The sequence below is a fragment of the Eubalaena glacialis genome, chromosome 15 (assembly GCF_028564815.1).
Source record: "Eubalaena glacialis isolate mEubGla1 chromosome 15, mEubGla1.1.hap2.+ XY, whole genome shotgun sequence".
NCBI classification, from domain to species: Eukaryota; Metazoa; Chordata; class Mammalia; order Artiodactyla; family Balaenidae; genus Eubalaena; species Eubalaena glacialis.
This window is the reverse complement of record NC_083730.1, coordinates 26,318,546-26,330,542: the sequence shown is the minus strand read 5'-3', so window position 1 is coordinate 26,330,542 and position 11,997 is coordinate 26,318,546. Positions and strand designations below refer to the sequence as shown.

General features: G+C 53.1%; 1 protein-coding gene across 5 annotated transcripts in view; it reads left to right on the top strand.

The window, feature by feature from the left end:
- The first annotated feature begins 839 nt into the window (after positions 1-839).
- CTIF (cap binding complex dependent translation initiation factor) overlaps positions 840-11,997 on the top strand; it is a 311,678-nt gene continuing 300,520 nt past the window's right edge. For 3 of the 5 annotated variants that reach the window (XM_061170212.1, XM_061170211.1, XM_061170208.1), the window contains exon 1: positions 840-1,009. The gene's annotated coding sequence lies outside the window, so the exon portion shown is untranslated. Of the gene's footprint in view, positions 1,010-2,072; positions 2,128-11,750; positions 11,796-11,997 lie in introns of those variants that run through there. The other 2 variants (XM_061170209.1, XM_061170210.1) reach the window with 2 other exon arrangements.

The window sequence follows — 11,997 nt, the reverse complement described above, 5'->3', positions numbered from 1 at the left end:
ACAGCATCATACATTTCTCCAGAAGGCTTCTCTGTGCTAAGCTCAGTGCCTAGCACCTAGTAGGCACTTGGAAAACGCTGGTGATTTGGTTAAGTGATTACTGAATTATACATTGCATTGAATTCTCCCAGTCACCAAGTCCCCAGCCTTAGCCCTTAGCATGGCCAATGGAAAATTAATTGGTTGCAAAGTGCATATCTAATTACAACATCCCGCCCCTGCCACAGAGATGTTCAAATGTTAATTATAACATATGCATCTCAATAACAGACGCTAGCATTTAATACAGCGTTAATAACTGGACTTGGGCCGCCCAGTGCGTACACAAAGCTCCCTTTTATCTGCCATTAGGACGGACTTAGCACTTAAAGCAAGGAAGTCCTCATCCTTAAAGCCGTCCTGTCCCTAAAATCAAATGTTTCCCTCCAAGCCTGGATCTCGCCTAAGCCCCCAATTCTCCCCACGCGGAGGTCCCCACCCAGGGCTGCGCCAGCACGTTGGGGGAGGGGAACGGGCGTTGGGCGTTGGGTTTCGGCGTGGCCAGACAGGCTGTCTCTGCTGCTCAGGCACATCCCCGGCGTCCCGGCGGCGCCCCGTTCTCCAGGGCCCGCCATCCTGGTAAAGAAAGGCGAACTACATTACCCATCAGGCCTCCCGCCGCCCTCTTTCCTTTCAAGTCGTTGCACGTGGCCGGAGGGGAGGGCGGGGCCTGGACGTCACTCTCCTACATTCTCTTTCCCTGTGTCAGAGCGGGGATCATTTTTTTTTTTTTTTTCGTTCCTCTACTCCCTCTCCCCCACCCGCCCCTCCCTCCCTCTTTCCCTCCCCTCCCTCCCTCCCCTGTCGGCTGGGTTTGTGCGCTGGGGCGCCGGAGCCCCTCCGCAGCCGGGACGCGCGGAACTCGAGGCTGGAGTCGGCTCTCCCGAGCCTCCTCCCTCCCTTCTCCTTCCCTGCCCCCTTCCCCCACCCCCCGACTAGGGCTCGGAGCGGCGGCCAGAGGAACCCCGAGGTGAGCATCCCCCCGTCCGCCCCCCTCTTTTAGTCATCTCTGATTGCCGATCGATTCGGGGACCCGCGAGGAGGGCTGCGTGACGTGCGCGTGCTTATAGATAAATCCGGGAAAACCGACCCAAACAATTAGCCCCCTTACCCCCTCCCTGCGCCCGGGGCAGCCAGGAGTCGGCGCCCATCCACCTTCCCCGCCTCTGTCGAGGACCGCACTCCACGATCTCGCCCCCTCCCGAGGTTTGCCCCTTCCCTGCCGGGTTCCCCGCCGGTAGGGGAGCCGTAGCTCTGGAGCTCCAGTGAGGAGGGGGGTTCTTGGGGGGCGCACGGCTGGAGCCCGGCTCGCGTTGGAGCCGCGCGGTGTAGCCGCTGTCATGTGCCAGATTCCGACCCGGGGGGAGGAAGAGAGCGAGCTTGATTCCTCTCTTTTGTTTTGAAGCCCGCATTTGCTGCATCAAGCAGTTGGTTTAGTACCGGCCAAACTTGCAGCTGTTCTGACCGTGCTCCGCTGAGGTAGGGTGGCGGCTCCCGGAGGGACCCCGAGAGAGTATCTCCACGCCGCCCCTCCCTCCTCTGGTGACTGATTGTGTCTGTGGCGGCCGCGTGTGTGTGTGCGCGCCCGTCCCCGCGGGCGCGGGGATGTCTGTCGTCTAGACAGGCTGCACCCTCCCTCCGTCCACGGTGAGCCCGCGGGCCGCGGGGGGCACGGGGGATGGGAGCAGAGGAGGAACCCGAATCGGTAGATCCACTGAGGTCGCGGCTTTGGACATTCCCCACGGCGGTGATTCTGTTGGCTTTAAAAAAAAATTATTATTATTATTCATTCCTGTCGCCGCGGTGTAATTGGGCCTGGGGAACGGATCCGTCCGGCGGAGCCAGGGTTAAATTGACAGGCTCTGAAAAGCCAGCTCGCAGTGGCTGGTGACCCGGGTTCCGGCTCGGGTCCTTCAGCGAGCAGGTGACTGTCCCGGACGCCGGCCGTGGTGGGGGGGAATGGGGGTGGGCGGCGGGCAGGGGGGGCGGTGGCTTGTCTGCGGCGGAGCTGTGCTGCCCCTGAGGGCCGGGTGCTGGAGCCTGGGTGCATCTGAGGGAGGCGTCCCGGGGACCGCGCATCTGAGTTGGGTACGTCTCTCCATTGACGTTAAATGACAGTCGGGAGTCTGAGCCCCTCCTGTGGGCGGCGTTGGCTGTTTGGTTTCGTGGAGTTTTCAGGGTTGGGGTTTGGGGGCAGGTGTGAACAGAGAGGGGGTTGCGGCGTGTAAAGGGGAGGGGTGGCTGGCGGCGCGGTGTGCATCCCCACCCGGGGGGTGAGGCGTCGCCTCCCGCGCCCAGCTGTTTGTGTGTGTACACACCGCTCTGGCGTGTGTGGGGGGGCGGGGACCGCAGACCGCGGCGTCGTGGGGACGCGCTTGGGCCCAGATCGCCCGGGGTATCGGTCCCGCCAGGGCTCGTAGTGGTGTGTGTGTCCGCGCTCGCGCCCGGGTTACTTGGAGAGGGGGGTCGTGCGGCTGGGGGCCCGGGGAGACCCTGGGGTTGCGTAACCCTCCCTTCGCGTCCCCGACGCCCCCCTGACCCGGCAGACTGTCCACCTACTCGGTGGCGCTGGGGGCTGGTCCGGCTGGGCCTGGAGGAGCCGCGGGCGCTCGCGCGTTGCCCCCCGCCCCGCGCCCCTCGGTTGACCCTTGGCCGGGGGCGCTCTTTGGGTGCCCGTGCCCGCGCCTGCCGCTGCCTTCGCAGATCCTGGAGAGGATTAGCTCGCTCTGCGCACCCCCTCCCAATTTTTCGACCTGGAGATAGTGGGGGCCAAAGGCTGTCGGGCCTGACCGGCCCCGGGCCCAGCCCCGCGCTGCCTCCTGCGCCGCTGCCTGGTGCCCAGCCGGCCGCATGCCTTTGCCGGCTCTGTCCGCTCGGCGCTGGGTCTCTGCGGCCGGGGATTATCTCCCAGGCTAGGGGCCCGCGCGCAAAGGGAGGAAGCCGCTGGAGCTGCGGGCTCCGCGGCGGCTGGAGGCTCGCGATGGCGAAAGTGACACAGCACGAGCGCCGCTGCCCGCCCGAGCTGGAGGAGAGAGGAAGGAGCCGCCCAGAGGGCGGGGAGGGGCCGCAGGCTGTCCGGCCTGTTTCCTCCTGTCCAGCTCCGGGTCTGGGCCGTAAACCTCAGGGATCCCGGCTACGAGCATGCTGGGACCGCGCGAGAAAATTGCCTGGCGTGCGAGAAAACCCAATCATAGTGGAACAGAACGCACCGAGCAGACGTTAGAAGATGTCCAGTCCCTCACAGGATACACTCCCTTAGAGTATTTGAAACAGGATTCGATTTACACACAGATCAACTCATCTGCTGTGTCAAGTGTCTGTCCTGGATAATGTGCGCTTGGAGCAGTAATTTTGTAACGCATTCTGGGATTCAGTGTCATCAGTGATTAACAGATTGCTAGAATAACAATATGTTTGTATGACTTTACTGGGCAGTCCCCCACCCCATCATCGCATTTATTAAGACGGTCCCATGAGGTAGGGGGATATTAACCCCATTTTACAGAATAGCACATTGAGGCTCAAAAACTGACGTGACTTGCCTGAGGCCTTTCTGTGATTTCACTTCTCAGACTATGGCTTTTAATTTAAATAGTGACCACCTTTTTTTTTTTTTTTTTAAAGTGTAGGTCTTGGCACCTCGGGAAATACTGAACCCAAGAAAGGGAGTAAATTATGGTATTTATTCTTTGTCAAAAAACACTTGGTTTGCTACCAGTCCTAATGAGACTAAGTATTAAAAAACAGAAGTCTGCATTGCTGTTGTTATCACTCATCTGATAATTTACTGTTGGTGAATGATCGTCAGCTTTGATACATGCAGTATGTATACCTGCATGTAATAAATACACATGGATATATGTTTCTGCAACACATGCCTGTGTTCATATGGGTGTGTTCGTGGGGTCTTTATTGAATCTAAGGTTTATTCTTTACTTACTGGTTCCAAAACCATGGGTTTAAAGTATAGCTCCTGAGAAACCACCCAGGAACCTGCCCCCTCCATCTCCAGGGATGGGGAAGCCTTGAAAAGAACAAAGAGCTCCTACATAACTGTATGTATTTCTCAGAGTTCGCTCACATGAAGGTTCTCAGACACAGCCTGGAGGGTTATTAGGTTTGGTCAGATAATCAGGTATTCATTCACAAATATGTATTGAACACCAACATGTTTGTGTATCTTGAAGTGCATACAAAGAAAATTTAACATAGTGGTCCTGCTCGGCAAAAACATCTTCTAGCTGTGGAGATAAATGTAAGATTTTAAGTCCAGCAAATGTTTGTTGAGCACCTTCCGCAGGCTAGATACTCTGCTGTGTTTGGGGCACACAAAGATAGGATAGCAGAAACAGCTAATTTGCAGTGCAAAAAGTGGATGATTCAGAGCCTGCAGGAGGGAACAAATCATAAATATTTTAAAGCACTCGCCCTGGGACTTAGTCAATTTCACATATGTTGGTTGCAAGGGACTCATAATGCCAGTCCCTGTGCTACAGCAAATGCAGAAGGAAGCAACAGAGGAAGAAGAGCCTTGTTCCTCTGAACTTCAAACTATTTGGAACCTCCCAGGTGAGCCCTGGAGGTCTGTCCTTCTGTAGAAGTTAGGCAGCTCGTGGAAGATGACCCTGAAGCCAACCAACAGGTTAGTCTGCTGAGCAATGAGGAACTGACAAGTTGTTCTCTGTGCTCCTGCCCCAGCTCTGCTGGACAGTGATGGGCTGTGATAGGCTGTCTTCAGTGGCTTTGGTCAAGGTCTCACTCAGGCCTTGCCTGAGTTCAGTAGTTTCTGTCTCACAGGTCTATGGATATGTTCTAATATGAGTCTGCTTTTTAATCTATTCATTCTCCAACTCACTTCCCGGGTCCTTGACACTGTTTTCCAATTTCATCTCAGTTTTTGGGTCCACTGCCCTTGTTTTTTTTTTTTTTTTAATAAATTTCATTTATTTATTTATTTTTGGCTGTGTTGGGTCTTCGTTGCTGCGTGCGGGCTTTCTCTAGTTGTGGCGAGTGGGGGCTACTCTTTGTTGCGGTGCACGGGCTTCTTGTTGCGGTGGCTTCTCTTGTTGCGGAGCACGGGCTCTAGGTGCTCGGGCTTCAGTAGTTGTGGCACACGGGCTCAGTTGCTCCGCGGCATGTGGGATCTTCCCGGACCAGGGCTCGAACCCGTGTCCCCTGCATTCACTGCCCTTGTTTTAAGGTTCTGTTGTTTGCAGTTCACATGATGAAGGAGGAAGCAGGAGGTGGTGGTTAGGATGGGGAGAGAATCCTGAGCCCAGAGAAAGAACAGGAGGTACAAAACAGACGGGCAAATTGCAGTTTTGGGCAATTCTCCAAACCTGATGGCATTTCTGCATAGCTTACCCAGTAATGTGGCAGCCCCTTTTGGTGTTCTCTTTGAGGGGGATCCTCTACCTCTGGGCCTCACTGCTGACTCGCTGGTCACCTGAGCTCAGCTGCTAACATTCAGGCTTTGCTCTTGTGCCCTCCTGCCTCCTCCTGCGTGCAGTTTAACTTAGGGCACTGCTGTGATGGTGGTCTTCTCTCAGAATTACCCCCATGCTGACTGTCGACAGCTGCCTGTTGTTTCTGAATTAATCCCCGGCCAGAGCTGTGGTTCAGAACAGAGTGAGAACAGACACACCCTCAGATCTAGGCACCCAGAGCTGGGAAGGGCCTTGTTGATGAGCTGAAGACCCCAAGGCCCAGAGAGGTGAAATGACTTGCCCAAAGTCACAGGGAGCCCTTGGCAGAGTGGAACATGAACTTCTAAAATTTGATGCCCTATTTAATCTACTTTCTCTGTACTGTGATGCTTCCTGAAAAAAAGTGGGGTTCTTACTTCCCAAAGAGTGAAAACTCTGCATCTTTTTTTTTTTTTTCCCCTTTGGTTCCAGGAAAGGCCCTGGAATTCGTCTTTTAGTCTTGAGATTGCTTTCCTTCAAGCCTGGCCTTCCTTGCCCTATCTTTCATCTTTGGCCCCCAGGAATCTGGATGAGAGCATATATTTGGGAGAGAGGTCTATGCTTGGGGCCTTCCAATGCTCTTAAGTTTGGTCTGTGGCTTTCCCTTTCGATGGCAGTGTCCTCAGGAACCTCCTGAAAGTGTTTGCAAAGCTGTTATGTACATGCATTTTTCTAGGAGGAGGATCCACATATTTCATTTGATTCTTACCTGACTCAAGTAAGGAGAAGAACTACTGGGGGTGGGGGGTTGTGGAGTTGGATAGGGGGTTGGTTGGCACTGGAGACTAGCATAATACCCTACACCTGATTTGGCTTTGCAGTTTATGAATTATTTCACACAAATTATTTCATCTGCTTTTTATAATAGCCCTTTGAGGCTGTTGTTGTTATTCCCATTTTGCAGATGGGGAAACTGAGCCTCCATGGTTAGTGCCATGCCACAGTCACAAGTAAGTAGTAGAGCAGGAATCTGACCCCAAGTCTTCAGGTTTCAAATCTGGTGTCCTGAGTTGACGTGGTCCACCACGGCACATCATCATTACACTTTTATGAGTGGAGGACCTCGAACTTTTTGGAGCTTCTTCTTTTTTTTCTTTTTTTTTTTTGGAGCTCCTTCTTCATGATATCCACTGCTGGCTTATGTCCAACCATGGAGCCAGACCTAAGTGCTAACTTACCCGGGGGTGGGATGGATAAAGTACGGGAGGCAGTTATCATAACAGTGATATGTGGACTGGGGCCAGTTTGGGATGATTTCATGAAAGAGGTGAATTTGAGGGTAGGTCTGGGGTTGTGGCAGACCTGGCAGAGGTTTTCAGCTGGGACCATGGCCCAAAAAGGGTGAAGGGGAAACTGTGTGTGCTTGGTCCGGGGTGGAGCTGACCAAGGAGGTTGGGTGGATCCTGCAGTCAGACGGGGCTTCTCATAGTGACTGGGCTCTTTCTCTAGCCAGCTCTGTGCTACACCCGTGCACAGGCACAGCCCTCCTGCCTTCAAAGAACCCACTGTCTCGCGGAAGAGGCAGACTCTTAAACAGTTAAAGTCAGCATGTGTGGTGAGCGCAGTGGTGGAGAAAGTTGCCTTCCAGACAAGGGCCACCTGTTCTAGCCTCAGAGATCAGAGAGGGCTTCCTAAGGGAGATGATGCAGGAGCTGAATCTGAATGTATGAAAAGGAATTAGCCAGGAGAAGAGACAGGAGAAGGACCTTCAGGGGGAGGGAATGTGGGCGCAAAGGCGTGGAGGCCCGAGGCTGCCTGGTGGAGGAAGGGACTGCCGCAGGGAAGTCAAGCACAAGGCCGAGAGGCATTCAGAGCCCCGCTCTGAGGAGCTTGTGAGCCTGGCTGAGGACGTCGCATTTCGGCATGGAGGACAGGGCTTTAAGCAGAGTCAAGGCACTTGGCCGTGGGCCAGAAGGGAGCATGACCGGGAGCCAGGCAGCCGCTGGGCTGATGAGGCAACAACGAGCTCCGTGCAGTATTCAGGTCCCAGGGGATGAGACATATGAGGAGGAGGGAAGGCCACGTATTAAAAACGTTTGGGGAGTAAAGTCGGACGTGATTGCTTAGCTTTGGGGGATAAGGGAGGAGTCCCAGTGACTCCCAGGTTTCTGGCCTTGTGGACCCAGTGGATGGCGGCCTTTACTGGGCAGTGCCCTTCTGGTGGCTGGAGCAGGTCTGCTCTGGTGGGGGTGAGAAGGATTGTGGTGAGTTTAATGTTAGCCGTGGTGAGTTTGAATTGCTGGTAGGATAGTCCAGTGGAGCTGTCTTCCAGACAATGCAGCGTGCATGGTAGAAGCCTGGGGAGGAGGTGTGGGCAGGAGCTACAGTTCTGGGAGTGGGGAATGGTCTGCTGCTGAACGTGACTGCCGTGGGGACTGCTGTAGGCAATAAGAAGACCTCTTCCTCCCATTGTCAGAGAATCCTTTGTCACGCTGGGCCGCTGTCGTCAGGGAAGCCAGGCGGGGATGCTGTGTCATGCTGGAGGCCCAGCTGGCAGAATCCAGCGACAGCCAAGAGCGCGCTTCAGCTGGAAGCCTTAGAGTGAGTTAGGGGAGAGGCCTTGTCATTTTTAACATCCCTGGTTATCAGAGCCCTTCCCAGGCCCTCAGGGCGTAAGTAAAGGGCAGGGGAGACCTGGACCTCTGCCCAGGAGAAGGCAGTCTAGTTGGGAGACAAGATGTGGACATATGAAACCACTAAAAATCTGTAATAACCTGGGCAAATAGTGGGCTGCACATTAAATGGAAGAGGCCTGCTGGTACTTCTCTTCCTGCCATGCCGCATTTTTACAGGGCTGCTGTGTTTTGGGCAGAGTGCCAATCTTTTCATTTTTGAATGCTCGGACCTACATAGCAGGTGTTCATCCTACATATTTGGATCTGCAGGGATGTGGCCAGAGTTTGTTGTTTGGGGTGTGGGGTGAGGTCAGCCAGAGAAGGTTCCCGTGAACAAGTCCAAAGAGGGGATTCCAACACTGATTTGGAATATTTTTAGTACCATAGCGGAGTAAAAATCTCGAAAACCTTCCAACTACCAAGCACCTAGAAATGCTGTATGAAATATAACTAGCATCCTTTCAAAGAAGGGCTGAGCTCCTCAAATGTAAGAGAAATCCCCAGGGAACTCAAAAGTGAGCGAGGACAGTAAGCTTGCACTGACGCTAGGCCAGGCCTGGAGGTGGGTTTGGCTGTGGGCGTGTTGAGGGGTCTCAGAACCAAAGGCAGCTGAGCCCTTAACAATGCCTCCTCCAGGGTCCGAGGTGAGACTGGGAGTTGGCATGGAGGGCCCTGCCTGAAACAGGCCCCTGCAAAGGTGTGCAGGCTTGGAGAGAGGATGGAATAGACGTCCGCCCAGTGGCATGGAAGAGGGAGAGGGGGAGCTTGTCTGTCTTGGCCTGGATTTGAGGTGGGGAAGGATCTTCCCTGGAAACTCGAAACCTCAGGCCTGTTGTGGCCTTGGATGACCACTACACGTGTGGTCCAGAAGTCCCCAGGGAATTAGCACATTAAAGCCTTCGGGGGCCAGGGTCTTCCTGCCTGTGGGCTCCAGGATCTCATGAGTGCCGGGAAGATTCTGGGGTTCTTCACCCTTCACTGACTTGGGTCTCCACCTTGGAGATATGCTGCAGGACCTGGGGGGATGATGGGGGGGTGCTGAGTGAGGAGGAGGAGAAAGAGGCCTTGGCGGGAACCTTTGAAAAGGGCCTTCATGACACTTATACACTGCTGAGGGCGTGTGCATGGCTGTGGAGAAGGGCTGCACCTGCCTGAGGGCTTCATCTCTCAGTAGAAGCCTGCAGACGAGCCTGTCCAGGAAGGTCAGATGTTCTCCCCCGCTGTTGACTCAGGCCAGGTCTTTACAGACAAGGCTTCTGTCCAGGTTCCTCCTCAGGGTGGCCTGTGCAGATTCCAGCTGCTCCTGGTCCCACCAGACTGTGCGCCACATCATCTGCCCTAAGCCCAGAGGCTTGAGTTCCTCGAATTTCAAGGAGTTTGTTGTTTGGGGTGTGGGGTGAGGTCAGCCAGAGAAGGGGTGTGGGGTGAGGTCAGCCAGCTGTCTCCACCAGCACTTGCTCAGAGGCTTCCCGTGGCCGGGAGTATGTGGCTTTACGAGGCAGTGCCTTCCCTCATTAGAAGGCTTTTGCAGCTGGAAGGCCTCCTGTGAGCCTCAGGCACTGCCCGGCTATTTCCACCCATCGCCCCTTCGGCCATGGGCTGTGGTGAGAGATGCTTTGGAGGCCTTTCACCATCTTGCTCGCTTTTGCTGGAAGGGCCTTAATTTGTCGAGCTAAGATTCTGTGAGAATCCAGCCAACTTCCATCCTAACTTCCTTAGCAAAGAGGGAGATTTTGAAGACGAGATGTAAGGTTTGCTGAGCTGGCTGTGATGCAGAAGTTCTGAGAAGCTTTGGCTCAGTGCTTTTCAGATTCCGACTAGAGAAGCAAGTTCCTTCCTCCAGCACCCAGAATACACTTCAGTTTGTACATGAGTGACTCGGGAATCTGATGCAGGGAGCTGACGTTTATTGAGTGTCTGTTAGGTACCGGCTGCAGTGCTAGGTGTTGTCGGTATGTGTTACTAAATAAAAGTAACTTCTGTGAGGGAGAGAGAAAGGGCAGCAGAGCCGTGGATATGCCTTACTGTAGTTGTGACAATTGAGCCCTAAAGTTATTCAGAAAGAATGTGTGTGGTTCCATCCGGGAGTGGGTGGGGCAGGCATTCCCCATGCTGTTCCCTTATAGGGCCTTCCTCTGGGGTAGGCAATGTCATGATCTCACCACGAGCTGAGAACCCACAGGCCTTTGCCGTATTCATGGGTCATTTGCTGAGATACTTACAAGTTTGAATCATGAGATCAAGAAAGTGGCCTGCTGGACAATCCACATCTTGATGTGTCACCAAACAGGACGGTGTTGACAATGACAGTGTTTTTCCCAGCATGCAAGGCAGAGCTTGCATGCAAGGGGGAGCTTGTCTGTCTTGGCCTGGATTTGGGGTGGGGAAGAATCTTCCCTGGAAACTTGAAACCTGAGACCTGTTGTGGCTTTGGATGGCCACTACATGTGTGGTCCAGAAGTCCCACTGGTGTCTGTCTACAGTGCCCCGGGCTCTTTGAGGAAGCAAAAGACTTTCCGCTCCTTTGCATTCACAGGTTGGCTGGCATCTGTGGGGTTCATATATTTAACAGGTGCCGTGTTGTGTTATGAGGAGCACGAGTTGCCTTTGTCGCGAGGTTGCATCAGCCAGCTGGATACACGGATGTGCGATCCTGACAGGGCCCAGTGGTGAAGGTCAGGGATTCTGGGAAAGTACCCAGTTTCTCCTCTTCTCCTTCCAAAAATTGTTCTTCATGCTCACATTCTACTGGTTTGCCTCAAACCTTTTACCTTAAGCCTGTTACCTCCGTTAACATTTGGTTTGGTTTAGCAGACATGCATCAGACGCCTGCTGTGGGTCGGAGGAATTCAGACGAACCTGGCAGGGTCCCTACTTCCTGTCTTCATCTTGGTGGGGAAGACAGAATGGCCTCGTTTGTGTGGTGTGGGAAGTACTGGGTAAAGAGAAAGAAAAGTGTGCTGAGGCAGCCAGAAGTAGGATGACTATAATTTTTTGTCCAAATGGAGGCACTTTTGAGAGTGACAGGGAGTGCCATTCATAATCATGCCAGGACACAGGTATAAAGTGGGACTGTCCTGGGCAAATGGGGGCTTATGGCCACATGAGGCAGGGAGGGTGAATGCATGTGGGTCATACCTGACACTGTCATCAGTCCTTTGTACTACAGGATGCACGTAGGCCTAATGGAGGGGAGGGGCTTGGCTGCAAGAGAAACTGGCATCTGTTTCCTGTTTTTCTGGGGCTAGAGAGGAAACCTTTATCTGTGGGGACTGTGGACTAAGAACTCTGATGGGTCTCAGTTTACAGCCACAAGATTCTATCTTATATCTCACTATGATCTCAGTTTTGGGGTTGGAGATGGAAGCTTGGGGAGATGAAAACCACCTGGTTTGTAGGATGTTATTGACTACAGGTAAAAGAACACTGGACTAACAGTGGCTTAAAAAACAAGATGTTTGTAGACTTATCTAGCCAGAAGTCTGAATGTAGGGGTTCTAAAGTTGATTAATTCAGTGGGTCAATGATAATTTTAAGGACTCATTCTAACCTTCCAGGCAACCATTTACAGCACATTGGCCTCTGGCTCAGGCTTGACCCCTCATGGTCACAGCATGGCTCCCACTGCTCCACACATCACATTCTCACGTAACTGTATTGGAAGGCAGGCAGGAAGGTGAGTTTCTCCTTGTGTCTTAAAAAAATTTTTTTTTTCTAATTGAAGTATAGTTGATGTACAATATTATATAAGTTACAGGTATACAATATAGTGATTTACAATTTTTTTTTCTTTTTTTTTTTAAACAGAATCTGAATCAGTTGGTTTGGGACTGGGTCTGAGATTCTGCATTTTTTTTTAACCTTTCTTTCTTTCTTTC